Source organism: Heterocephalus glaber, unplaced genomic scaffold (genome assembly GCF_053883595.1).
Source record: "Heterocephalus glaber isolate CG9 unplaced genomic scaffold, H.glaber_assembly_v1.0 deba00000071, whole genome shotgun sequence".
Taxonomy (NCBI): Eukaryota; Metazoa; Chordata; class Mammalia; order Rodentia; family Bathyergidae; genus Heterocephalus; species Heterocephalus glaber.
The window spans coordinates 29,895,116-29,922,911 of NW_028258137.1; the positions used below are offsets into that span (position 1 = coordinate 29,895,116).

General features: G+C 38.1%; 1 pseudogene; it reads left to right on the forward strand.

The window, feature by feature from the left end:
• The window catches only part of LOC101715447 (liver carboxylesterase 1-like), a 35,927-nt pseudogene extending 8,367 nt beyond the window's left edge, over positions 1-27,560 (forward strand).
• Positions 27,561-27,796: the final 236 nt, after the last annotated feature.

The window sequence follows — 27,796 nt, forward strand, 5'->3', positions numbered from 1 at the left end:
TCTGTCTACTCTGGGCTCAGCTATCCTTTTCTCATTCACATTTCCTGCTGTAAAAAGGCCCTGTGAAAGGAAGGTTTATCAGAATCTTCCATATCAGGAAGTGGAGAAGCCTGTATAAGAGGCTCTGGAGTCTTTTTTGAGGAAGACAGGTATCTTGGGAGGACACAGAGACCCTAGGATCCTAGCACCCAGGAAACCTCCAGAATCCTCCCATATCTTTCTTCTTTCTCCTCACTCCCCATGGGGTTATCAGGGTCTCGTGCCACTAACTGCACAGGACCTTGCAACCCTGTCCTCTCTGCAACCTCCCGGGAGATCATAACAGTTCTCTTAAAGGTCTTATGAGAATGAAATAAGATCTTTTCAGTCATTCAGCAAAGATTTCTGAAGGCATTTTATGTGTCTGGACCTGAGTGAGTAGTTAGGCTATTGACAGTGACAGACAGGTGGGGTGTGTTGGAGAGGACACTGGCAGAATTTGAGGTCATTCAGAATGAGATGCACAGGTGACCGAAGGGCTCTGAATAAATCAGTAATGCATCTCAGATTTTACAAAGAAGTTGGACTTCAGTGTAAATTAGAGAGCAGGGTAGAGGCAGAGCAGATGCACAGAGACTACCTGGGAGGCCACTGCTTCTCAGCAGCCCAGGCAAGGGGTCCTGCCTGATTACAATAAGGCTGGAGGAGTGCAGTATAGATGTGTAGGTGGTGTCTAGATATATTTGAAGGAAGATATGACAGGATTTGCTGATGAACAGGGTGTGGGGTGTAAGGAAAAGAGAGGCGAAGGATGCTCTTGAATTTTCTGACCCAAACAAGACTATGCAGATGGCCTCACAGGGCAGCTACCAATGTGCACTGAGTAGACAGTGGCTCTCACTATCAATCTCATGGTTGATGATGTCATTGTTCTCCTGCAGGGGCTCCCCTATCAAAGCCCTCACTCCTTGCATTCTGCACTTTTTCTGTTTTCTGCCTTTTCTTTTCTTCCCCATTTCCATGGTTCACGATGTCACCAGACTTGCCTTTATAATCCTAAATTAGAATATATTGTCCCCTTTTAAAAGTCTGATCTTGCTTATAAGCCAAATTACCTTTCCCATTGAGTTAAACTTAACATACCAGAGGATCAAGGATGTGCCAGATATTATGCAGAAGACATGCTCTGTCACCTGACCATATTACTTGTCCCTGCCCTGAGGCATTCCTCCAAGTCCAGTGCTTCTTGATAGTCCTGGGATTATAACCCTGCACAGTGATACCTCTGTGCCTTTGCTAGTCTTTTTTCACTTTTGAAATTCTTGTCTTTTCTTCACTTGGTCATAGTCTTCATCCCATATCCCACTATGCATGGCAACCACCTGCTCCTTGGGGCCTGTTATATGTCTTCCTTCAGATGAGCTGCTCCTCTTGCTGCTTCCCAGAGCAGCTCTCTCTGAACAATAGTCTTTTTACAGTAACAATAATTGGACTCAAAGTCTATTCATATTGTCAGATGGTCACAGTAGGATTTGGCCCTTGTCTTGATCTTTACTCTCAAGTAGGGAATGAAATGTCATGTAGGTGCCTTGAGTTATATATTTAATATCATCAGCTTTAGAGATAAATATGTACACACAGTTGAAGCCTAACAATCTGGGATTCTGTACTTGTGAATTCACTTACTTGCTGAAATTTATTTGTAATCCCCAAGCTAGTACTATGGAGACTCCTGTCGTCATCTACAATGAACTTATTGACAGAGCATTGAGCAACTTGAGTCAAATCATGCCCATGTAGCCATATGAGTTCAAAGGAGAAAATCTACTTTATTGCTCTGTCTCTCATCCTAAAAAGTGTCTTTTTGGGCATTTATGCAGTGGCCCATTTGTTGCAATATTTACCTTTGTTAATAATTCTTTGGTTTAAGATAGTACTCAAGCATAGTGTTGAAGTGCTCTATATTCTTCCTAAGCACAGGAGGGTGTGATGTGCCTCATGGAAAAAACACATGTGATAGATAAGCTATGTTCATTGACTTATGATTGTCTTGCCTGTGAATTCAGTGTTAATGAGTCAACAATAACATCTGTATTACTGGTAATAGCAGTATGTGATACAGCTATGAAAAATAGGGACCTGCAGCTAAATTTGTGGATTTGTGAGATGATGAATTTATAAAAAGCATAGTAGATAGCATTGTTGTGAGGTAGAAACTAACAAAATTTACAATTACCCAGGGTCATGAAAATCTTCAGCCTTTCCCTGTGGTGTTTTATTATAAGTATATTTTACATGTAATTAATTCATTCTAAGAAGTTTGCATTATATGACAAGTGTTTAAATCAGAACCTACCTATAAAACAAGAGTGATAATAATGTGATAGAGGCTCCCAGGAACCTAATTCTGGAATCTCCCTTGTAGCAATTAAACAGGATTCACTAGTTCAGCATATTACATACACAACTCTTATAAATCACCAGAATAATTTTTTTGTATGTTGTAATGATATATATTTTAATGTGGGTGATGATTCTCCTTTTCTTCTCCCACCAGTATCACCTCACCACCACTAGCTTCCCAAACTTCTGCTGTTAGTGTCTCACAGACACGGCCTTGATGTTAGGACCCTGAGTTTCTGTGGCCACTGCCACCACCAGGGTAGTCTATGATGCCTGCCACATCTTCATACATGCAGAGAGAGAGAGAGAGAGAGAGAGAGAGAGAGGTGTATTATCATCATCTGTTGCAGAGTAATCATAGATATTATGCTGTTCTCTTCCCTAGCATTACCCCTTTGTGCCCACTGTGATGGATGGAGTGCTGCTGCCCAAGACTCCTGAGGAGATTCTGCTGAAAAGAACTTCAGCACCATGCCCTACATGGTAGGAATCAACAAGCAGGAGTTTGGCTGGATCATTCCAATGGTGAGTATGTACAGGCCTCTTAGACAGTTGCACCTGCTCTACACATTAAATTGTCATCCTCCTGATTTCTGATCCCAAGAGATCATCCTTCTCCAAGATCCCTTTAAGTTGCTCACATTGGCACAAGTGGAAATTTTTTTCCAAAACTTCTCTGGAATGGGACACATATCACCTGGATGGTACAGCCTTAGGATCCTCATCCTACAATAATTTTTGGTTACCTTTCTATTTAATAATCCTGAAATGCCCAGGCTTAGAGGTTCTGCAGAGATAATAATTATGTATTTGGATAAAGTGGGGAAACCTAAGTAGATTAAGAAGCTAAGGAGTCCAGGAAAGATAGGCTCATGTTCAGCACTTCCAGATTGGGCCTAAACTCAGGGCTCTCTCAGATCTACACTTGTGTGTTCAGGCATCTCATAGGAATGATTCTGCTTCAGAGAAGTTTTCTTATAAAAATGAAGAGGGGCATTTTTAATGTTAAAAATAAGCAAAGCTATGCACTATTTAAACCAGTAAGAACAGGTTTCATTCAATAATTTGATCACAATAGGAGAATGATCAAGCATGACCTGAACTCAAATCCCTAACACCAAAGAGTGGAGACATTCAAGGCTCTGTGAGCTCAAAGAGGCATTCTGGGTGTGAGGAGTGAGTCCACATTACTAGATCATTGAATTTGTTTTTCACTCATGCTCATCTGTAGGAGAAAGATTCATCTTCATGAAAGGAAACAGAAATGTAGGTTGAAGAGAGGGCCTCACTGAAGTTAAAACTTAATGCTGCCATGGAGATTTTCAAGGATATCAAGAGTCATTTCCCCATAGGTTTATATTTCAAAACATTTCCAAAGAAATTTAGTTCTCTGGACCTTGGAGAAACTGTTTTGGTGAAAGACATACACTTTAAAAGGTATTGGTAACTGTAAGCTTTCTAAGGTAACTGCTCTGAGGAAGGATTCGTGATTTTTGCATATGACCACATATTCTTCTGGCAGCACTGACCTATTGGTAGCAGGCATTTTAGGGGTCTGGAGTTATACTAGGACATGACTTTAAGAGGCAAGAAGGCAGGCAGGACTTGGGTCAAGTTATTGCAGAGATTTGGATGGAGTTATCACATGCTAAGAATTCTACAGTTCTCATTTAAGAAGTATCTCAACAGTTGTGCCAAAAGACCAAAATCATAATGGTGATTTTGTTCTCTTCAGTAGTGTAAGTTTGTGGGATATGGCCAGGAACCCCCGAAACTGATCCCTGTGCTTCAAAAATACCTTGGCTTAAATATTGCTAAGAGATCCCTTGCTTTCTGGCTGTTTGCTCCCATGAGCAGATATTTATCTGTATCTGTATCTGTAATGCATATCTATCTATCTATCTATCTATCTATCTATCTATCTATCCATCTATCTATCATCTATCTATCATCTATCTATCTATCTATCTATCATCTATCTATCTATCTATGTACCATCTTCTATCTGTATCTCCCTTTCAGTTTCTGGATATGTTCATTTGTTTCATTGATGTTTTCAAAGTCTTAAAAGACCCAGGCATAACAAGTCCCAATGCAGAACCTTCATTCTACATTGGTGTGGTTTATCTCCTGTTCATTAATGATTACTCACAAATGCTTAACCATCCTATTAACAGTTGACGGGTTATCCAATCTCTGAAGGCAAGCTGGACCAGAAAATGGCCACATCACTCTTGTGGAAATTCTATTAGTTTGTTGTAAGCATGTAGGGAATCATGGCAATTAGTACAAAAGCAAAGAAAGGGTGGGCCTGCCCAAAATTACAGACCAATTCAATGGCAAATAAAGGACTGGAGTCAGGTTTGGTTCATTTTTCTGCCTTTTCCACTTTACTATACAGGGAGGTTGGCACAGGGCTTAAGAGTTTCCCCACGAATGAAGCCTTATTGATTGGCTGGAGAATACACATTACTTTCCAGGTGGGGGTTGTTACTTTCTTGATGCATTTCAGAACGTTCCTGAGGAACTGATATCTGTGGCCTCTGAGAAGTATTTAGAAGGGACACATGACCCTGTCAAAAAGAGAGAGGTGTTCCTGGATTTATTGGCAGATTTGATGTTTGTTATCCTATCTGTGATTGTGTCCTGTGGCCACAGAGGTGAGCCTTAGAAGTTGGTTGGGAGAGGGACTCTGACATATTAGCTTTGGTCTCTGACCTGCCCACCACCCAGCTAGACAGATATGGAAAATATTGAAGATTAGGGCCCAAAGAATGATTCCATATAGCCTGGGAGGGGCTCTTCCCTGTTTTGCACCTACCAGGAAATGATTCTGAGAAAAGGATCCAAATAGCAGTTGTTAATTTGGCAAGTATTCCCAGAAAACACCAGTAGAGAGAAATAAGGAAATGACATGGGCAGCAGATGAAAACCAAAATGGTGCAGAGTCAAGCATGTGTCTATTGTGCAAAACTAGTGCTAGAGAGCTATGGGAAACAAGCAGGAGATGCATGTCAGGGTTGTCCTATCTGAGCAGCAAGAAGCTGGGCATTCATCCATCAGTACCCACATGTCGTTGGTTGAAGACTGTTCCAAAAGGTTATTAATTTTATGATTGTTTGATTTTACATATACATGAGTCAAGTGGTTTATAGTGGCCAGAAAAAGTTACAGATGTCCGAATCTGGGGTTAGGAATGAAGCACCAGCAGAAATTGCCACAGTGGCTCTTTCCCTGAGGTGATGGTGATTGTGGGACTAGAATGCAAATACTGGAGAATAGGTCTTGGAATATTTTCAAAGTAAGAGGTAGATTTAAACTAGGATAAGTAGTGGATCTGGGGGAACAGTAGTACTCAAGTATAGGATCAGACATGTGCAGACAGGTTGTCTCATGCAGAGGGGCATAGATGGTGTAGGCTGGGGGCAGGTGTGGTCATTTTCAAAATCCGTACAGGCTTTTTCTGTCTTGGTGTGTGCCAGTGTGGCAAGCTCAGGGTCAGAATTCATTCTATCCCAGCACTTTCTGACATTGACTCAGTGCTGTGTGAATGGAGAGTGAGTTTAGGGATAGGTGTGCTCAACTAAATGAAAGTTGTCTCTTTCTGGGTTCCATTTTGGAGCATCCCAGAACCTTTCTTGTGCTACTAGGTCTCATTCCCCAAGTCTCAATTCAAGAAATAGCTCTTTATTCTTTATTCCAGACTCCTCTCCCTTACATTCTGGAAGGGTTTTTAAATTGAGGATTTAATAAATACTATAAAAACTAAACTTCATATTCCTTTTTCATTGTTTCATTTTTGCAAGTGCAATTATTGGTAAGCAACTTTAGGGCATCGAGTGAACACAATATGATAAGATTTTTCGAGAGAGAATGAGAGAGATTCAAGTAATTTTAAAAATTGTAAATTGCCAAAATATATTTTATAAATTTATGGGTTATACATTTGTGATATTATGATTTATAGACAAAAATTATTATAATTAGAGTATGATTTATGAATACATATTAGAATAATTACCTCAAGCTAATGAACACATACATCTCCTTAATAATTGACCATTTGTATAGTGAAAACACTTAAAATTTCTTCTAGAAATTTAATCGCACAATGCTCTATTATTTATTATATTCACCACACTATGGAATAAAACTAAAGAAGAAGAAAAAAAGGAAACAAAATTTTTTATCTGCAATTTTGTAGCCTTTCACCATCACCTCCTACTTCCCCTAATACCAACCTATATCATTACCATTTTTCTCTCTGGTTCTGAGTTTTCTTTTAGATTCCATATATAAATGATAACATGGTATTTGTCTTTCTCTGCCTGACTTAAGTCACTTATAATGTTTTCCAGTTTCATACATGTTGTCACAAAAGACAAAATTTCTTCTCTTTTAAGGAGAAATAGTATTCCATTGTGTATATACTGTAATACCACATTCTGTTCTTCTGCTGACAGACACAAGTAGATTTTATAACTTAACCTCTGTGAATAGTACTGTAATGAACTTGTATTGATTATGCTTTTAGAGTTAAATCCAGAGTCCTTTTCCCAGACCACTTTCATATTTTTTTTAATATATTTTTAATAGTTTTTTAGTTTTTCTGATAGTATATTTTAATTTATTTTAATTTGATTTTTATATTATTTCCAATAATAGTCCAGTTTCATCCTCATGCATGTAGACATCCAGTTTCCCCAAAACTATATACTTAATGGACTCCCTTTTTCTCATTACATATTCTTGGCAAATTTGTAAAGTCAGTTGACTCTACATGCCTGGATTGATTTCTGGGATCTGTATCCTATCCATTGATGTGTGTGTGTGTGTGTGTGTGTGTGTGTGTGTGTGTGTGTGTGTGTGTTTCTATAGCCATTACCGTGGTGTTTTAATGACTATAAATTTGTAATATTAGTTGGAAATCTGGTAGTGTGATATCTCCTGTATTGTTCTTCATCTTCATGATTGCCTTGGTAACTTGGGATTTTTTGTGGTTTCATATGATTTTGAGAGTTGTTTTATATTTTAGTGAATGACACTGGAATTCAGATAAGAATTTCACCTAAGCACCAGTTGGTTAGGAACAGTATGGACATATTAACAATATTAATTCTTAATCCATGGACATAAAATATTTTCCACTGTTTATGTATTCTTCAGCTTCTTTCATCAAAATTTTGATTTTCACTGTACAAGTATTACATCACCTGTGTTAAATTTATTCCTAGATTATTTTTCTTTTTGTAGCTAGTGTAAATGACATTGCTCTCTTGATTTTCTTTTCAGATAATTCATTGCTTGTATATAAAAATGCTACTTATTTTTTGCATGTTTATTTTATTTTTATTTATTTATTTTTCCATAAATTCTTTCATTGGTACATTTTAGGTACACAATTCATTTACATTTATCATTCAGTGCTTGTACATGTACATGATATATGTTGGTTCTTATTTTTTCCCCATTACCTGTGCACGCTTCACCCCCTCCATTGTTCCCTATTTACATAGACTTTGTTTCCATTTTTTGCTTTCCTCATAATTTTCCCTTTCCCTTCTTTCCTTTCCCCTTCCCCTCCTACCACCCCTACCATTTTCGACCTTTTCTTCTATTTCAAATTATCAATTATTCATTTTAATCCTTATTTACACTTTCAGGTTCTCACACTAGAGAAACTATTTGGTATTTACACATGTGTGTCCTATTTATTTCATTTAAGAGTATGGCCTCAATATGCATCCATTTAGCTAAAAATGACTCTAGTTTCTTATTCTTTATGGCTGAGTAGTACACCATTTTAGAAAAAAAACACATTTTCTTTATCTAGTTTCCAGCTGATGGGCCCTTGGGCTGTTTCCAAGCTTTAGCTATTACAAACTGTGCCGCTATAAACATGGGTGCACATATATCTCTGTGGTATGATTCTTTTAATTCTTTTGGGAAGATACCCAGCAGGGGAATAGCTGGGTCAAATGAGACCTCCAACCCTAGTTCTTTGAGGTATTGCGACACTGATTTCTATAGTGGTCACACCAGTCTGCACTCCCACGAACAATGGAGAAGGGTTCCTTTTTCCCCACCCCCTCACCAGCATTTGTTATAAGTTGATTTCTTAATAGCAGCCATTCTTTGTGGGATGAGGTGGAATCTCAGTGTTGTTTTCATCTGCATCACTCGAATGACCAGTGATCTTGAACATTTTTTCATATGTTTATTTGCTTCTTTTGCTTCTTTGTCTGAGAAATGTTTGTTCATTTCAGATGCCCATTTTTGAATTGGGTCTTTGAATTTGGGGGACCTGATTTTTTTCAGTTCTTTATGTATTCTAGATTGTAGTCTTTCGTCTGAGGTATAGCTGCTAAAATTTTTTTCCCACATTGTAGGTTGTCTGTTAGCTCTGTTGGTGGTTTCTCTTGCAGTGCAGAAGCTTTTTAATAAGATGAAATCCCAGTTGTTGATTCTTTCTGCTAGTTCCCATGCTACTGAGGTTTTGTTCATAAAATCTTTTCCTATGCCAATGTCTTCATGAGTTCTACCTAACTTATCTTCCAGAAAGTTTAGTGTTTCTGTCTTAATATTTAGATCTTTAATCCACTTTGCTCTTAGTTCCATGCATGGTGATAGGTTTGGGTCTAGTTTTAATCTCTGGAAAGTTGAGAGTCAGTTTTTTAAACAGCATTTATTAAATAGGCTATCTTCCCTCCAATGAGGGTGGTTCGCTCCTTTGTCAAAGATGAGGTGGCTGAGTATGTCTGAAGTTGTTTCTGGATCTTCTAATCTATTCCACTGCTCCTCAGGTCTGTTTCTTTGCCAGTACCATGCTGTTTTTATCACATTAGCTATGTGGTATAGTTTCAAGTTAGGGACTGTGATACCCCCACCCTTGTCTCTGTTGCCTAGAAATGCTTTTGCTATTCTAGGTCTCTTCTGCTTCCAAATGAATGTTTGGATTGTTTTCTCTAGTTCTGTGAAGTATATTGTTGGAATTTCAATTGGCATTGTATTAAATCTATATAGCAGTTTTGGAAATATGGTCATTTTCACTATATTGGTTCTTCCTACCCTGGAACAAGGGATGTATTTCCATTTTCTTATATCCTCCTCGACCTCCTTTTTCAGGGTACTGTAGTTTTCCATGTAGAGGTCTTTTGCTTCCTTTGTTAGATTGATTCCTAGATATTTCATTGTTTTGGATGTTATTGTAAAAGTAATTGTTTCCCTAATTTCTCTCTCAGTGAGTCTGCTATTTGTGTATAAGAAGGCTATTGTTTTTTGAGTGTTGACCTTATATCCAGCTACTCTAGTGAATCTGTCAATTAAGTCTAGAAGTCTTTTGGTGGAGCTTTTTGGGTCTTCTATGTAAAGTGTCATATCATCAGCAAATAATGACAGTTTCACTTCTTCCTTTCCTATCTTTATTCCTCTTCTTTCTGTCTCTTTTCTAATTGCTGTGGCTAACGTTTCCAGAACTATATTGAACAGGAGTGGTGATAGTGGGCATCCTTGTCTTGTTCCTTATTTTAAAATGAAAGTTTTGAGTTTTTGACCATTTATTTATCATGTTGGTTATTGGTTTTTTGTAGATAGACTTAATAAGGTTGAGATAAACACCTTGTATGCCAATTTTCTGTCGGGTTTTTATCATGAATGGGTGTTGGATTTTGTCAAATGCCTTTTCTGCATCTATTGAGATGATCATATGGTTTTTGTCCTTGACTATAATATAGTATATTGCATTTATTGATGTATGAATATTGAACAATCCTTGCATCCCTGTGGTAAATCTGACTTGTTCAGGGTGCATGATCTTCTTGATGACTCTCTGTATTCTGTTTGCCAGTATCTTGTTGAGGATTTTTGCTTCTGTGTTCATTAGGGAGGTTGGCCTGTAGTTCTCTTTTTGGGTTTGGTCTTTCCAAGGTTTAGGAATCAAAGTAAAACTTGCTTCCAGGAATGAATTTGGAAGCCTTGCTTCCTTTTCAATTTCCTTAATGACTTTAAAGAGTAATGGTGATAGTTCTTCTTTCAATGTCTTGTTGAATTCATCAGTGAAGCCATCAGAACCTGTGCTTTTCTATGTTGGTAAATATTTTATTACATTTTCAATTTCACTCATTGTAATGGGGGTGTTCAGAATTTCTATATCTTCTTCATTTAACTGTGGCAATTTGTATGTATCTAGGAATCTGTCCATTTCTTCTGTGTTTTCCATTTTATTAGAGTACAGGTTCTCCAAGTAGGTATTGATGATCCTCTGGATTTCTGCTGGGTCTGTTGTGATTTCACATTTTTAATTCTTAATTGCATGGATTTGTGCCTTTTCTTTCCTTTTTTGATAAGGTTGGCTAAAGGTTTATCAATTTTATTTATTCTTTCAAACACCCAACTCTTTGATTCATTAATTTTTTGAATCATTCTCTTAGTCTCCATTGCATTGATTTCTGCTCTGATCTTTATAATTTCCTCTCTTGTGTGAGCTTTGGGTTTGTTATGCTCTTCTTTTTCTAGGAGCTTGAGGTTCTGCATTCTGTTAATTATCTGAGTTATATTTGTTTTCCTAATGTGGGCATTCACTGCTATGAATTTCCCACGTAGAACTGCTTTCATTGTGTCCCATAGATTCCTGTATGTTGTACTGTCACTATCATTTACTTGTAGAAACTGTCTAAATTCTGCTTTAATGTCCTCTGTGACCCATTGGTTATTCAAGAGGGTGCTATTCAATTCCTATGTGTTTGTGGGACTTTTGCAGTTTCTTATGCTATTGATCTCCAATTTTATTGCACTATGGTCTGATAATATACAGGGGCTAATTTCAATTCTTTTACATGTACTTAGACATGTCCCATGAGCTAGCATGTGGTCTATTTTGGAGAATAATCCATGTGCATCTGAAAAGAATGTGTATTCTGATTTTGTGGGGTGGAACACTCTGTAAATATATATTAAGTCCATTTGTTCAATAGCTTGGTTCAGTTCTAGAATTTTGTTGTGAATTTTTTGTCTAGATGATCTGTCTATTTGTGATTGTGGTTTATTGAGGTCCCCCACTACAATTGGATTTGTGCTTATTTGGTTTTTCATGTCCATTAATATTTGTTTTGTATAGTTGGGGGCATTGGTGTTTGGTGCATATATATTTAGGATTGTCATCTCTTCCTCTTGGATTGTTCCCTTCAAAAGGATGTAGTGACCATCTTTGTCTCTCTTAATTAGTTTTGGTTTAAAATGTACTTTGTCTGCAAATAAGATTGCTACCCCTGCTTTTTTCCCAGTTCCTGTGGTGTGGAGAACTGTTTTCCATCCACTTTCAGTCAATGAATTTGTTTTTGAGTTAGGTGTGTTTCTTGTATACAGCATATTGTTGGATTTTGCTTCTTAATCCATTCTGTCAATCTATTTCTTTTGATTGGTGAATTGAGGCCAATAACATTGAGAGTTATAATTGATAGATATTAATTCATCCTTGTCATGATGTTTTACTGTTGTTGGCTCTTTTATTTCTTATTTTTCCCCCCTTTCCCTTTAATTTCTTACCTTGCCTGGTGGCTTCCCTCTGTTGAGCCTCATGGAGTTGTGCCCGTCATTGTCTTTTTCCAGGATAGTGTTTAAAATTGCTTGTAGTGCTGGTTTGGTGTTCATGAAATTTCTCAGGTGTTCTTTGTCATGGGAGTATTTAATTTCTCCATTGATTTTGAAAGATAATTTTGCAGGATACAACAATCTAGGTTGGAAGTTATTTTCTTTTAGGGCCTGAAATATTTCACTCCAGGCTCTCCTTGATTTGAGGGTTTGTGTTCAGAAGTCTGCTGTGATTCTGATGGGCTTTCCTTTGTAGGTGATTTGTTTCTTTTCTCTAAGTGCTTGTAGGATTTTGTTTTTCTGTTGGGTTTCTGGGATCTTGACTATTATATGTCTAGATGTAGATTTTTTTGATCATGGCTATTTGGAGTTCTATTTGCCTCACTTATCTGTATGTCCAATTGTCTACCTCTGTCTGGGAAGTTTTCTACTATTACTTCTGTGAACAATTTTTTTTATGTCAATTCTACTTTCTTCTGTTTTCTCGTGGACTCCTATCTGTCTTATGTTATTCTTCTTTGCATCATCTAGCAGCTGCTGGATTGATTTCTCGTGGTCCCTTACTATTTTGAAGAGACCTCTGTGTGCATGGTCCTGAACCGCAATCCTGTCTTCTATATCTGATATTCTATCTTCAGATTCCCTTAACCTGCTCTGCATGCTTTTAATGGAGTTTTTAATCTCCTGAATATGTGTTTGAATCTGTTTCATGGATTCCATTTCTTACTTATGTTGAGCGAGAATGGTTTCCATTTCTTTCTTATGCTGGGCATTCCTGGCTTCCAGCATGTTTCTGAGCTCATCTATTTTTTTTTATCAGTTTCTCTCCTAGAGCCTCTAATCATGTCTTTCACTCTGCTCACCATCTCTGTAGTTATCTGGGAGATTATATCTGCTTTGAATTTTTTCTAAAGCTTCATTCATCTGTTTTGTTACTTCCTGTGCTATCAGTTCAGGGTGTCAAGGTGGTTGATTATCAGACTTTTCAATCTCATTTTCCCCAGAATTTGCCTTTTGTGGGGTGGAAGTCTGATTTTGTGACTTGCTTAAACATCTTCCATTTTTGTTTTTGGTACTGTACTTGGTTTAGTTCCTGGTTTAATATTTTGAATTTGCGTATTGTAAGTATCTTTGTTGATGTATTTAGAACACTTATGGAATGATTGCTTCTCAGAGGTGTCTTCCAGATATAGCTGGTCTTTAGGTTTTGAATTTCTAATGGCTCTGAGGCTATCTCATTTTCATTATACCAGGAAGGACAACTGATTAGATCAATCAGGCCCAAGTGATACTATCAGCCACACGATAGCACCAAATACATCTTAGAGAATGACAGTTTGTGGTAGTTATTAATCTATCACCTTTAACTATGTGAATTAAATCAAAATCAAGGGCCAACCCAATATATGCTTATATTGGATAAACTCTTCAATATAGGAAATTTACCATTCAGTATGGGGAGTTAGAAGGAGCTGGGGTGGGAGGAATAGGCAAGTAGAAGGATAGGGGAAGGTTAGCAGTGAGGCCAGAGAGCGCAGGCAAGAGAAGGAAAGTGAAGAAAAGACAAATAAAGAAGAAATATAAATTAGGGCTAGAAGAGGAACACAAAGGGGAGATGAAGCACAATGTGAGAAAGCAAGGGAGCAAGGCAGAGAGAGAGAGAGAGAGAGAGAGAGAAAGAAAATAGAAGAGAAAAATAGTAATTTTAAAAGAGTAGAAAAGAAAAAAATATTAAAAATAAGAGCAAAAAATATGGTAATTTTGAAAATAATAAATACAAGATACAAATGAAGGGCCTCCTTTAGGGTATGTCTCTGCTGTCACAATAAACAATGTTGGCAGCAGAGTGCAGTTATAAGTCAATGAGTCTCAGGAAGCTAGTCCCAGGCCTGTGAGATTCAGGCAGATTTCTGGCTTGCAAGTCCCAAGTTGAGCTCCCTGTACTCCTGCAGGTTTGAACTCTGCAAGGTTCTAGTGCAAGTTTCAGCTGCCCTTCCCCTGAAGATAGTCCAGGTTTTGATGGGAGGTGATAATCCCTCCAACTTACCAAGTACTGTGGTTTGGTGTGCCTTTATTGCAGAGATTATCTTCACTTTTCCAGTGGGCTTGTTTTCATCAGGGAGCCTGAAAGAAGCCCTCTGCTGTTGACTTCTGCAGCTCAGGACAATGGCTTTTATGTCCCCCTGTGGCCCTGTAGTGTGGGACCAAGTAGCTCCACTGCCAAAAGGCCAGAGGCCCTGTTCAGTTGGGGGGTGGGGGAAGGGGTGGGGTGGGGCCTGTTGTTGGAGGCTCCCCTGCAGCTAAGCTGGAGGCTGGTGGCCTGGTTGGGGGGGCGAGGGGTGAGGGGTGGTCCTCACCCTCTCCGCCTGTCTGGGTCCAAGCCTGTCTGGGTTGCAAGCCCATCCAAGTCACAAGCTGGTGGAGTAAGCCACAGAAAGCAGGTCCCAGTCAGCCTGCAACCTCTGGGCCCCACACTGCCAAGCTGGTGGCTGGTGGGCATGCTCTGCATATTCATTTTATGTCTGGCTATGTTGCTGTATTCATTTATTCTAACTGATTTTGATGACGGTTGTAGGGTTTTGAAACTATAATATCATGTCATCAGCAAACTGTGGTGCACATTTACCTATCTTGTTTGAACAACTTTTATTTATTTCTCTTGCCTAATTGCTTTTGCAAGGACTTGCAATACAGAGGTGGTAAGAGCAACACCCTCGTCTTGTTCCAGATTTAACAGGAAAAGCTTTCAAGTTTTCATATTTGAGGATATGAACAGTGGACTTTTAGATATGGCCTATATTGTGTTGAGTTACATTTTTTAAATCTCTAACTTGATGAAATTTTTTTATAATGAAAAGTGTAGATTTTGTCAATTTCTTTTCCTGCATCTGATGGTATGACCATGATTTTGTCCTTTAGTTTGTGACATGATGCATCACAATTTTTCCACAGCAGGGGTAAATACTATTTGATTTTGGTGGATTATTCTTTTATTACCTTTTTGAATTCAATTTGCTGGTATTCTTTTGAAGATTTTTACATCGATGATTATAAGGGCATGCAATTTTCTTTACATATACTCTCCTTATTTTAGTATTAGTGTAACAGTAACCTCATAAAAATAATGTTCAAGTATTCCTCTTCCTTGCTTTCTTTGAAGAAATTGAGAAGCACTGGTATTAGCTCTTTGAATGTTTGGTGTGATTCATCAGGGAAACCATCTGGTCCTGCTGGGGAGACTTTTCATCACTGATTTAATATCCTTACTCTTTATTGATCATTTCAGATTATCTACCTCTCCTTTATTCTGTCTTGCTAAATTATATTGGACTAGAAATTTATTAATTTTTTCTAGGTTACCAAATTTCTATGCATGCAACTTTAATAGTTTCATGATTCTTATGGTTTATATCTATATGTTTCCCCCAAACCTCATGTGCTCACAGGTGGGAGTTTGGGGAAGCGATTAGATCATAGGGATGTGATTGTTCTGCTGATGAGTTTATAGCTAAATGTGATGTTGGGAGGTGAAGCCTGGTTGGAGGAGGTGAGCCACAGTGGGCGTGGTCTAGAAGGGCATATCTTCCTCCTGCCTCCCTTGATCCCTCTTTCTGCTTCGTGCTGCCATGCCACGAGCTGTTTCTCCTCTGCCATGCTGCCCTGCCTTGGAGCCAGTGACTATGGACTGAAATCTTTATAAACTGTGAGCCAAAATAAACCTCTTTTCCTTTAATTGGCACATACCAGGTGCTGTGTCTCAGTGACAAGAAGGTAACCAAGACAACGATCCTTTGTTTTTCTGTAGTGCCAGTTGTAATGCCCCTCTGAGTACTTTAAAATTGATTCTTCTTTTTTTCTTGATTATTGTAGCTCAAAATTTGTTATTTTTGTTAATGTTTTGAAAAATTCAACCCTTTTTGTTTTGTATATTTTTATGTCTCATTCGTTTGTCATATGATTTTTTTTTCTTAAATTCTTTTATTGGTACATTTTAGGTATACAACATAATTACATTTCTCATTGGGACCTTGTACCTTTACATGATGCATCCTGGTTCTTATCTTTTCCCCATTCCTTGCCCTCCCTTCAGCCCCCTCCACCCTTCCCTATTTACAAAGACTTTATTTCCATTTTTTCCATTTCTCAGCATTTTTCCTTTCCCTTCTTTTTACCCCCTGTCTTTCCCACTACCCCTAACCCTTTCGACATTTTCTTGCTATTTTGCATTATTGATTATTCATTCTAATCATTGGTACATTTTAGGTATACAATATAATGGCATTCATCATTGGAAATTTGCACCTTTACATAATCTCTCTTGGTTCTTATTTTTCACCCTTGCCCAGCCCTCCCTTCAACCCCTTCAGTCCTCCCTATTTACAAAGATTTTGTTCCTATTTTTCCATTTTCTCATATTAATTCCATTCCCTTCTTTCTTTTCCCCACCCCTCCCACTTCCTTCCCCTTTGCCCCTTTTCTTCTTATTTCACATTACCTATTATGCATTTTAGTCCTTATTTTCACTTTCAGTTTCTCACACCAGAGAAATTATTAGGTATTTATACATGTGTGTCCTATTTATTTCACTTAAGTGTATCGCCTCAATGTGCATCCATTTAGCTATAAATGTCTCTAATTTCTCATTTTTTATGGCTGAGTAGCACTCCATTTTATAAAAAAACCACATTTTCTTTATCCAGTCTCCAGTTGATGGGCATTTGGGCTGTTTCCAAGTTTTAGCTATCACAAACTGTGCTGCTATGAACATGGGTGCACATATATCACTGTGGTATGATTCTTTTAATTCTTTGGGGAAGATTCCCAGCACTGGAATAGTGGGGTCAAATGAGACTTCCAGTCCTAGTACTTTGAGGTATCTCCATACTGATTTCCACAGTGGTTGCACAAGTCTACACTCCCACCAGCAGTGGAGAAGTGTTCCTCTTTCCCCACAGCCCTGCCAGCATTTGTTATTGGTTGATTTCATGATAGCAGCCATTCTTTCTGGTGTGAGGTGGAATCTCAGCATTGTTTTCATTTGCATCTCTCAAATGACCAGTGATGTTGAACATTTTTTCATGTATTCATTTGCTATTTCTACTTCTTTGTCTGAGAAATGTCTGTTCATTTCAGATGCCCATTTTCAGATTGGGTCTTTAAATTTGAGAGGTCTGATCTTTTTAAGTTCTTTATAGATTCGAGATAGTAGACCTTTGTCTGATGAAGAACAGGTGAAGATTTTTTCCCACATTGTGGGTTGTCTCTTCACATTGCTGGTGGTTTCTCTTGCTGTGCAGAAGCTTTTTAATAAGTAGAGTTCCCACTTGTTGATTGTTTGTGCTAGTTCACAGGCAACTGAGGTTTTGTTCATAAAATCTTTTCCTACATCAATGTCTTCAAGAGTTCTACCTAACCTCTGTTCCAACTGGTTCTGAGTTTCTATTTTAATATTTAGATCTTTAATCCATTTCAATTTTAGTTTAGTGCATGGTGAGAGATATAGGTCTAGTTTTAATCTTTGGCAAGTTGAAACCCAATTTTTCCAGCACCATTTATTAAAGAGGCTATCTTTCGTCCAGTGAGGGTGTTTGGTTCCTTTATCAAAGATAAGATGGCTGAGTGTGTTTGGAGTTGTTTCTGCATCTTGAAATCTGTTACACTATTCCTCAGGTCTGTTTCTTTGCCAGTACTGTGCTGTTTTTGTCACAGTAGCTTTGTAGCATAGTTGCAGGTTGGGGATTGTGATACTCCCTGCCATGTCTCTGTTACCTAGGATTGCTTTTGCTGTTCTGTGTCTTTTCTTGTTCCAAATGAATTTTTGGATTGTTTTCTCAAGGTCCATGAAGTATGCTTCTAGGATCTCAATTGGAATTGCATTGAATCTATATAGCAGTTTTGGAAGTATGGCCATTTTCACTATACTAATCCTTCCTACCCAGGAGCAGGGGATGTCTGTCCATTTTCTGATATCATCTTAAATCTCTGTTTTCAGAGTGCTATATTTTTCCGAGAAGAGATCTTTGATTTCTTTCGTTAGGTTGATTCCTAGGTATTTCAGTTTTTTGGATGCTATTGTGAAAGGAATTGTTTTCCTTATTTCTCGCTCAGTGAGTCTGTCATTCATTTAGAGAAAAGCTATTGATTTTTGTGTGTTGACCTTGTAACCAGCTACTTGACTGAATTTGGTTATTAAGTCTAGAAGACTTTTGGTGGAGTTCTTAGGGTCTTCCATATAGAGTATCATGTCATCTGCAAATGATGATAATTTGACTTCTTCATTTCCTATCTTTTTTCCTTTTATTGCTTTCTCTTGTCAAATTGCTGTGGCTAATGTTTCCAAAAAAAAATTGAATAAGAGTGGTGATAGTAGACATCTTTGTCTTGTTCCTGATTTTATTGTGAAGGATTTCAGTTTTTGACCATTTAGTATGATATTGGCTGTTGGTTTTTCATAGATGGCTTTTATCAGCTTGAGGTAGAGACCATCTATTCCAATTTTTTGTAGGGTTTTTATCATAAATGCATGTTGGATTTTATCAAATGCTTTTTCTGCATCTATGGAGATAATCATATGGTTTTTGTCCTTGGCTCTATTGATTTAGTGTATTACATTGATTGATTTGGGTATGTTGAACCATCCCTGCATCCCTGGGATGAATCCCACTTGACCAGGGTGTATGATCTTCTTGATGATCTTCTGCATTCTATTTGCCAGTATCTTATTAAGGATTTTTGCATCTATGTTCATTAGTGAGATTGGCCTATAGTTTTCCTTTTCGGTTGGGTCTTCTCTGCTTTGGGGTCAAGGTGATGCTTGCTTCCAGGAATGAATTTGGGAGTATTGCTTCCCTTTCAATTTCATTGAGGAGTTTAAACAGTAGTGGCAGTAGTTCCTCTCTAAATGTCTTGTAGAATTCAGCAGTGAAGCTATTAGGGCCTGAGGTTTTCTTAGTTGTTAAGTTTTTAATTATGTTTTCAATTTCATTGGTTGATATTGGGTTGTTCAGAATTTTTAGATCTTCTTCGTTCAACTTTGGCAATTCATATGTATCTAGGAATCTGTCCATTTCTTCTGTGTTTTCCATCTTATTGGCATATAGGTTCTGGAAGTAGGTATTGATGATCCTCTGGATTTCTGCTGGGTCTGTTGTAATTTCACCCTTTTCATTCCTAATTGCATAGATTTTGGCCTTTTCTTTCCTTTTTCTGATAAGGTAGGCTAAGGGTTTGTCAATTTTGTTGATTCTTTTGAAGAACCAACTCTTGGCTTCATTGATTTTTTTGTATCATTCTCTTAGTCTCCATTGCATTGATTTCTCCTCTGATCTTTATAATTTCCTCCCTTGTATGAGCTTTGGGTTTGTCCTGCTTTTCTTTTTCTAGAAGCTTGAGCTTCAGCATCAGGTTGTTTAATTGGGCTCGTTCTGTTTTCCTAATATGCCTATTCACTGGTATGAATTTCCCTTGTAAGACCGCTTTCATTGTGTCCCATAGATTGCGATATGTTGTATTGTCATTGTCATTTAATTGAAGGAACTGTCTGATTTCTTCTTTTAATTTCCTCTGTGACCCATTGGTTATTCAGAAGTGTGTTGTTCAATTTCTATGTGTTTATGAAATTTTTTGTTTCTTTTGCTATGGATCTCCAATTTCATTGCACTATGGTCTAATAATATACAGGGGATAACTTCAATTCCTTTGCACTTACTTAAACATGTTCTATGTGTGAGTATGTGGTCTATTTTGGAGAATGACCCATGTGCAGCTGAGAAGAATGTGTATGCTGATTTTGTGGGGTGGAAGACTCTGTAAACATCTGTTAAGTTCATTTGTTCAAGAGTTTGATTTAGTTCTAGTATTTCATTACTTAATTTTAGCCTAGTTGATCTATCTATTTGTGACAGTGGGGTATTGAGGTCCCCCACTACAATTGTATTAGTGCATATATGACTTTTCATGTCCATTAGTATTTGTTTTATATAGTTGGGTTTACTAGTGTTTGGTGCATCGATATTTATGATTGTCATCTCTTCCTCTTGGATTGTTCCCTTTACAAGGATGCAGTGTCCTTCTTCATCTCTCTTAATCAGTGTTGGTTTGAAATCTACTTGGTCTGTAAAGAGGATAGCTACTCTTGCTTTTTTTCGGGGTTCCTGTAACATGAAGCGTTGCTTTCCACCCTTTAACTTTCAGTCTATGAGTTTCCTTTTGAATGAAGTGTGTTTCTTGTATGCAGCATATTGTTGGATTTTGCTTCTTGACCCATTCTGCCAGTCTGTTTCTTTTGATTGGTGAATTGAGGCCATTAATGTTGATGATTATAACTGAAACTTACTGACTTATCATTGCCCTGACTTTTTCTTTTTGTTGGGTTCTCCCCCTTTACATTTAATTTCTTGTCATGCCAGATGGGTTCATTCTGCTTTGCTTCCTGGGGTTATGATCCTCAATGTCTGTTCCTAGGATATTGTGCAAAATTCTTTGGATTGCTGGTTTGGTATTTACAAAGTTCCTAAGGTGCTCTTTGTCATGAAAGTATCTTATTTCTCCATCAATTTTGAGAGACATTTTTGCAGGGTACATCAATCTGGGTTGGAGGCTGTTTTCTTTTAGGGCTTGGAATATGTCACTCCAAGAAGCTCTTCTTGCCCTGATGGTTTGTGTTGAGAATTCTGCTGTGTTTCTGATGTTCTTTCCTTTGTATGTGATTTGTTTCTTTTCTCTAACTGCTTGTAGAACTTTGTTGTTCTGTTGAGTTTGTAGAATCTTAACAATTATATGCCTATGTGTTTTGATCAAGGCTATTTGGAGTCCTATATACCTCACTTATCTGTATGTCAAGTTCTTTTCCCCTGCTTGGGAAGTTTTCTGCCATTACTTCTGCGAAGAGTTTTTTTAAGTCATCTGCCCTCTCTCCTGTTTCTTCATTGTCTCTGATCAGTCTTACGTTATTCTTCTTTGCATTGTCTAGCAGGTCCTGGATTGATTTCTTATGTTCCCTTATAATTTTGAAGCAATTTTTCTTTTCCTGGTCATTAATTGCAATCTTATCTTCTATATCTGAAATTCTGTTCTCACATTGGCTCATTCTGCTGTGTAGACTTTCAATGGAGTTTTTCATGTCCTGGAAATCTATTTGCATCTGTTTTATACATTCCATTTGTTTCCTATGTTGTGATTCCATCGTGTTCCTGAGCTCCTCTCTGGATTTACTAACCATGTCTTTCACTAGGAGCACAATTTCTACTGTTATCTGAGAAATTATTTCTGATTTCATTTTTTCCAGATCCCCTTTTGTTGCCAGTTCAGTGGGTCCAGGTGGTTGAGTATCAGAGTGTTCCATCTCATTTCCCTTTGGGATTGCTGTAGGTAATCTGGAAGTCTGGTTTTGAGAGTTATTTACATGTTTTGTCATTTCAACAGGGGAGGCAGGGGGTTGCTGTTGGTGTCTGCATGGCTCACCTCCTCTGAGCTGAGAGAGGTGGGTCAGGGGCCAGGAGCAGCGGTAGGGATGGTGGCCCAAAAGCCCCTTCCTCTGGGCTGGGAGTGGTGGGAGGGATGGCGGCCCAGCAGCCTTTTCCTCTAGACCAGGAGCAGTGGGATGGTGGCCCAGATGGCCCTGCCTCTGGGCTGGGAGTGGTGGGATGGACGGCAGCCCAAAAGCCCTTTCCTCTGGGCTGGGTGCAGCAGGAGGGATGTTGTCTGGGCAGCCCCTTCTTCTGGACCAGGAGCAGTGGGATGGCAGCTCAGAAGCCCCTACCTCTGGACAGGAATTCTTTAAATGTTGAGAACTTGATTAGCTCCAGTACAGTGGTCTGTTGGTCCAGTGTCCTCTGTGTCTTTTTAGTGTGGAACCAGGTGGCTGTACAAAGGAGTGGGGGGGTCCAGTGGATTGCTACTGGGGCACGGGCTGATTCAGTATTTTCAGCATGACTGATGACCTCGTGACCACATCCACAGACCTGCCTGTCTGCAGCTGGATGATTCGGTCTGTTCAGCACAACTGGCTACCTTGGGACCGCGTCTGCAGACCTGCCTGTCTGCAGTGGACTGATTCTGTGTTTCCAGCACAACTGGCCACCTCCATACCCTGTCATGCAATCTTTATTGTTTCTTTTCTACTAGTAACTTTGGGCTTGGTTTAGGTTTTTGTTTGTTTGTTTATTTGTTCCCTGCAGCATAACCTTAGGTTTTTCATATAGCATCTTTCTTCTTTTTAGATATAGGTACTATTGAAATAAATGTTCCTCATAGTTATGGTTTGGTGCATCCCATAATTTTTGTTATTCTGTACTTTAATTTTCATTTGTCTCAAAATATTTTTGCATTTCCACATTAATTTTCCCATTGATTCATTTGTTGTTCAGGAGTATGTTACTTTAGTTCCATGAAATGGTGAATTTTCCCAAATTCCTTTCATTGTTAATTTCTAAGTTCATTACACTTTTGTTTGTAAAAATGCTTGCTATAATTTCAGATTTCTTAAATTAACATAGTCTTATTTTGTGCCCCATTGTGTGATCTGTTTTGGAGAACATTTTATGTGTGCTTGAGAAGCTTGAGAAGAATTTGTATTATGTTAATTTTGGATTGAATATTGTGTATATTTATGTTAGGTTTATTTGGTCCCAAGTGCCATTAAAATCCAATGTTTCTCTAAGGATATTTTATCCATTGTTAAAAATGGCGAATTGAAGCTCATTCCTATTACTATATTGTAATCTAACTTTTGCTCAGATGTTTTAATATTTGTATATTTTGGTTCTCTGGTTTTGGGTGCAAATAGATTTAAAATTGGTATAGCCTCTTGAAAAATTCTCCCCTTTGTCAGAATATAATGTCTTTAATTTTCACTTTTTAGAGTTTTTGATTACATTCCATTTTCTGTTATAACTAGCTACCCACATCATCTTTTGTTTTCCATTTGGGTATACTAAGTTTTCCATTGCTTTATTTTGAGTCTATTTGTGTCTTAAAAGGTGGGATGGGTCATCATAAATACTTAAGTCTTTAAAAAATTCAGTCACTTTGTATTATTTTATTGGAGAACTTAATTGATGTATATTTAAGATAATGACCAAGAGACAAGGTCTTATAAATGCTATTTCATTAGGTGTTTCCTGGCTGCTTTATAAATACATTTTTACTTTCATCCTCTCTCAGCATACTCCACTGTGATTTGATGGTTTTCTGTAGTGGTATGCTTTGAATTGTGTCTAGTTATTTGTGTGTCTGTGTATGTATGTATGTTGTCTATGTGATTTTACTAAATAAAGATTTTTACTTTGTTACCATAAGGGTTATACAAAACATTTTACAGTTATATCAGTCTGTTTTAAGCTGACAACAAGTTAATTTTGATTGCATGTAACAACTCCACACTACTAGGCACCCCTTCAATGATGTTTTTAATGTCAGAATTTATATCATTTTGTGATGAAAATTTCTTTTAACTGTAGTTGTTGATTTATTTTAGCTAATTTTGTTTGTAAATGTTTTTCTTTTAACCATTGTACTGGGGATAAAATCCCTGTACATATTGTCATCTAGTACTACAGTATTCAGAATATGGTTCTGATTCATTTAAAATTGAGTTTTGTCCTTTCATATGTTCCACACTACTAATTAGTATATTTTGTTATAGTTTAGAGAATTCTGCCTAGCAGTTCCTGTAATGTAGGTCTAGGGGGAATGAATTCACAAGCTTCTTTTGTTTGGGTATGTTGTCATTTTCCCTCATCTCTGAAAGAAGCTGTTCCACATACAGTATTCCATGTTTGGCAGATACTTTTCCTTTTGTGCATTAAGTATATTATCCTACTCTTTTCTGACCTCAGAGTCCTACTATAAAATCTGCTGATCATCATCTAGGCATTCAATGTCTATCTTATTTCTCAATAGTCTCTTTTTTTGTCTTTGATTTGTGAAAATTTCAATATATGCATTTGGTGCTCTTCTATTTTACTGAAATTTGCTGGAACCCTCTGTGCTTTATGTGACGGTGCCAGCCATCACTAGTCGAACAGTACCTGAGAGGAGGGGAGAGGATGAAAGAAAAACAAAACCTCTGAGGAAAAGAAAAAGGAGAGAGAGGCAGAGGAGAGACCCCTCTTCCCACTTTATTGCCCTTTATATACCTTTTCCACAACCCCCAACCCCTCCTTAGCACATAATTTGGGTGACTAATTATTTTCCAGGGAAAAGGTCAAATGTACCTTTACAACTCCGGGAATAACATTCTCTTGCATTACAGACATTTGAACTTTTTCTATTTAACCACTCTCGTTACAAGTAACCATCCTTGTTTTTGTGCCAGCTGCATATCCAGGATTCATTATGTTCTCAAGAGACTCAGAGGTCTCTGAAGGTTATTTCAACCTTTTGCTTTCCACATTTATGTACCTATATTTTGGCATCTATCCCAGTTTAGGGAAGTTTTCACCCACAGTTTCTTCAAATATATCTTCTAGCCCTTTCCCTTTTTTTTCTTCTTCATCTCCTATTATGTGAATATCTGGTCTCTTGATGATGTCTTATTGTCTATTTCTCTTCTTGTTCATAATTGCTGTTTTCTAAACCTGTGGCCTACTTTCTTTTGAAAACCTGTATGTGGTTACAGGAAATTTATAAATCTACACGGTTTTAGGTAGAAAGTTTTTAAAAAGAATCTTGGGTAGCATGCTGCCGAAAATAAGTTCTCCCATTCACAACAGTCCTTTGCTTTACTCTTGGATTCTGAGTTCCTTTCTAAAATTATTGAGTTACAGATTGAAGTTTCAACATGTGGTTTTTGTTTTTAATTTTTTCTGCATTTTAAATTTTTCATACTGTATTCATGACAAGAAAAAGAAATTGCAACACCAGCCTGAATGGGGATTGGCCTTCCTTTTCTTAGTCTTACTTCTTTGTGGGCTCTATGGTTAATGCTACCCTCTGAGCTATACAGACTTGAGATCCATGAGTTAGCCATAGAAAAGCAGAAATTTGTGGCTGTCATGATCCAGTCAGCAGAAAATGTAGAATCTTGGGGCTTGGAGATATTTGCTTTGTGCTCACCCTGAGTTTTGTGTTTTCCTGAAACACAAGAGATAGAGTGTTTCATATCTGCATATATTTGTATTTAAGTATCCTCATTTTCATAAAGGACTTGATTTGTTTCACTTTTCTCAGAATGGATGAGAAAAACACTAGAAATACTCAAAAGTAATATGAAGAAGATACATACCAGGTTGTAGACATTCTTCCTCTGAATGAGCACTAATGAATTTCAAGAGTGAAGCAAATCTAGTGTGTTTATTGGATGCATTGCATTCATTCATTCTTTTAGTCAATAAATACATACCCCATTAAAATCTGAGTTTTATTTCAACTTCTGCTTAACCTTAAGTACATCAAGAAACTCTCTGTCTGTCCTCTGATGATACCCAGCAGTTTCCTGCACAAACAGAGACCTTGAATCATCCAAGTGTGTATCTGGCAATGTAAATTGGACATAATTCATGTCTTCTCGGATGCTGGAGCCCCCATCTACATGTATGAGTACCAGTATCACCCAAGCTTCTCATCAAACTTGAAACCTTAGACAGTGGTAGGAGACCATGGGGATGAGATCTTCTCAGTGCTTGAGGCTCCATTTTTAAAAGGTAATGGCTCTTTTCTGGCTATGAACTAAACAGTTAGGAGGCCTGAGTTTCAGTTTTTGGTTGACAGCCTTGAGCAAGTTTCTCCTTCTCTTCTACTCTTAAATTCCCAATTCTCTGTCACAGGGCTAAACTATGTTGGCCTGAACACAGCATTTTAGCTGCTTGCATGAAAGACAATGTGTATTCATGTGGCACAATGATAGTCACCCACACAGCCCTGATCTTGATCTATAATAAGAGAAGTGGGTCACCTGCAGGGTCCTGCTTGAGGGCAAGAATGTCACTTCTCTATTTCCCTCTCACTAGAGCCTATCATAATGAGAGTGAGGAGAAAGTTAAAATTAATGCTAACCTTGAATCAAAGGTCCTATTAAACATCTGAATGTCTATCATTCTATGTATGTAAAAATCATATATTTTCACCTAAAATATATTTAATAAGATAATATTTAATGAAATCTATCATAAATTTATTTGGTCTGTCAATACCTTTTGACTTTTGACCCATCTCTTGGCTGTTCATGACAGATGTGTAGCTCTGGGTATCTCCCACTTAAGTGATTACTTAGGACCTTGGGAAATAAGATATTTTTCAGGATCTATGAAAATATGGGAGTATGTAGGAGAATAAAAAGGGATGCCAGAACATCCAGCAATTCTATGACGCAGAGGAAACCCTGCTGTGTGACATTGTAATCATGGGGGCAAGAGGTAGACACAGAAGACAAAGTCAGCAAGCATGTGGATGGAATCCATGTCCATGGCTAGATATTTCTCAAGCTTTTAGTGTACACAAAGAAGCCAGGATACCCTTAAAATGCAGTCTTTGGACTCTTACATATGAAAGAAAGGCCAAGAGACTACATTTCTAACAAATTACAAGTGCCACTATTGCTGGTGGCCCATCAACCACCCTTCATGTGTTAAAGGCTTATTTTTTAAAATTCTTCTGTACAGAAGGTGCCTCAAGAGAGGAGATCAACAAGATCAGCAAGATGGTGATGAAATTCTGGGCCAACTTTGTACAGAATGGGTGAGGTTTTTGGAAAAGTTAGAACAGGGTTGTTGGTGGTGTGTGGTTGAGCGTATCTTCTGGTATAGTGTCCTCTACAGCTGAAGTAATGAAACTCAGCCCCTGAGACCATGGCACTGTGACAATGAGAGCTCACTGTAAATATATAAGCTATCCCAGGAGATGGGGATCTCCCTGTCTCTGGGGTTGCATGGGCTTCAAGCTGAGGGAAACTAGAAAGTCTCAGAAAAATATAGGGCCTGTGGAGTTATTGGAAAATTTCTCTTTGATTCTGTTCCCAGGAACCCTAATGGGGAGGGACTGCCCCACTGGCCAGAGTATGACCAAAAGGAAGGATATCTTGAGATTGGCACCACCACCCAGGCAGCCCAGAGACTGAAGGACAAAGAAGTTGCTTTCTGGACTGAGGTTCAGGCCAAGAAGGCAGTGGAGAAGCCATCCCAGGATGAACACGTAGAGCTCTGCATGGAAAGCCTAGCTAGCCTTGAGAGCCTGGAGCAGTCAGCACAGGTGTATTCAAAGAAGGTGTTTGTTGATCAAAGCTACATATTATTGTACATCCTGAACAATTTTTTATTGGCACTGGGAAGAGTCCAAGGATGGGTAATGTTTGTGCTGTGATAAATATAGGGAGATAAATATTCTTTTTGAACAAAATCAGTCTGTGTCATCATGAGTTAGAGATAAATCAATCATTCTTGGGTGGAGAAGAATGATGCAAGAGGCACCATGGGAGTTATTTGCCTCTGCATGGGTGGCTTGGTGAATGACTATGTAGCAATCTAAAGGAAGACAAACCAGTGGAGGAGAGGCACTGGCTCAGCTTCCTCCCACAGGTGTTTGATGTGACCATACTTGTGAGAATTCCTCTAAAATATTTATAAAAGTGTTAAAGGCCAAGAGAAAGAGCATATGCAGGCTAACTGAATGACAGTGTAAAAATCTGGAGAGCCACAGAATCAAGGGTCGTTTACACACATCATACTCTTCTCCATGGACATCTGTCAGGGGTTCATGAGAAAGATGGAGGGAAGCTGGCAAGATGAGGAGAGCCTGTCTCCAGGGATGCAGGAACAGAGTCCTGCTTAGACCCTTTTTTTCTATAACCACTGGGGAAGGGGCTGCAAAAGTTCTCTCCCTCAAGGACCTT